The 1879-nt window shown below is 44.8% G+C and overlaps 1 protein-coding gene across 3 annotated transcripts in view; it reads right to left on the bottom strand.

Annotated features, from left to right (window-relative positions):
• The window catches only part of RABEPK (Rab9 effector protein with kelch motifs), a 31770-nt gene that overhangs the window by 3874 nt on the left and 26017 nt on the right, over positions 1–1879 (bottom strand). The window lies entirely within an intron of this gene.

Raw genomic sequence — 1879 nt, 5'->3', positions numbered from 1 at the left:
GGTTAACATAGCCTTCATGTCATTTTCTTAGTTATTGTGTTAAGACATTTATATTCTACATTTAGAAAGATTCACATGTACCCTTGTAAGATGAACCATAGGTGTGGTCCCACCAATCACCCTCCCTCCACCCATCCTCTCCCCTCCCCTCCCCTGAGACCAGCCTGAGCAAGAGTGAGACCTCATCTCTACTAAAAAAAGAAAAATTAGCTGGGCATTGTATCAGTCACCTGTAATCCCAGCTGCTTGGAAAGCTGAAGCAGGAGAATTGCCTGAATCTGGGAGATTGAGGTTCTGTGAGCTATGATGCCAGGGTACTATAGATTGGGTCAACAGAGTGAGACTCTGTCTGAAACAAACAAACAAAAAACCCCAAACATTAACACCCATTTGATGGCCTGCAAGAAATGCTTTTCTGATGAAGTCTCGACTGTCAATGTAAGGCAGCAGCCCAGTATCTCAATGTGGGAAGGCCACCCAATAAGGTCAGAATTCTAGCCAATGTAGGAACCACAGCAAGTGTCCCCAGCCTCAGATGTCACCAAGTCAGAGAACCCTGTGCTTGGCAAGGTAGCCCAATATACTACATAGGAGTTCCTATACCTTCTGTCCATTTTTTCAATGCTTGGAGACTTGAACAAGGCAGAACACATTTATTTGTTCATTCATCCACTAAACCACAGATAACGCACACATCACCCACTTTCTGCTGTATTCCTTGTTGGAAACATACAGGAGAACAACACAAGACAAAAAGTACCTGCCCCAGTGGAGCTCACACCCAGAAGGAATGACCCAGAATGAATTCAGGCTGCCAGGGGGCACATCAGCCCTTCAGAGACCTAAAGATAATTCTTATGTTCTCGTTAACATTTTTTCTTTCTTTCTTTTTTTTTTGGAAGACAGAGTCTCTCTTTGTCGCCCTTGGTGGAGTGTCATGGCATCACAGCTCACAGCAACCTCAAACTATTGGTCAAGTAATCCTCTTGCCTCATCCTCCCGAGCAGCTGGGACTACAGGTACCCACAACAATGCCTGGCTATTTTTAGAGACAAGGTCGTCTCACTCTGGGTCAGGCTGGTCGCGAGCCTGTGAGCTCAGGCAATGGCCTCCCAGAGGGCTAGGATTATAGACATGCGCCACTGTGCGTAGACCTCTTTAACGTTTTTTCCCACCGTTTTCAACCATTGAACATGATAAGTGTGCAATTCTGGTTACCCACCTCAATGTTCTTCAGCATCATGGGTTAAATGCTGCTAATACCTGAATGAAATTCAGTAGCAGAGCACAAAGCATAAGGAAGAACAGGATTGTTAGAAGGATAAGAGACAAGAGATGGCTGAGTACATAGTAAGTGCTCAGACAATGATTTATTATTATTATTCAGGCCATATTTGACAGAACTAAGAGCCTGCCAGTTGGTCAAGTTACCTATGCATAAGAGCAAGCCACTTGCTCTTTCAAAGCACATTTTTTAAAAATTTGAGCAGACCAGGCATGGTGGTTCAGGCCTGTAATCCCAGCACTTTGGGAGGCCAAAGCAAGAGGACTGCTTGAACCCAGAAGTTTAAGAGCAGGTTAGGTAACATAGCAAGATCCCATCTCTACAAAAAAAATAGAAAAATAAGGCAGGCATGGTGTCATGTGTCTGAAGTTCTAGTTACTCTAGAGGCTGAGGCAGGAGGAGCACTTAAACCCGGGAGTTTGAGGTTATAGTGAGCTATGATCCCTCCACAGCAAACCCCCCCCCCCAAATGACAAGGCTGGGTGCCTATAGCAGAGTGGCAATGGCGCCAGCCACATACATGGAGGCTGGTGGGTTTGAACACAGCCGGCTAAACAACAATGACAACTGCAAAAAAAAAAAAAAAAAAAAAAA

This window comes from Otolemur garnettii, unplaced genomic scaffold (genome assembly GCF_000181295.1).
Source record: "Otolemur garnettii isolate 467f Iridium unplaced genomic scaffold, OtoGar3 scaffold00014, whole genome shotgun sequence".
Classification (NCBI taxonomy): domain Eukaryota; kingdom Metazoa; phylum Chordata; class Mammalia; order Primates; family Galagidae; genus Otolemur; species Otolemur garnettii.
This window is presented reverse-complemented; position numbering and strand designations above follow the sequence as displayed.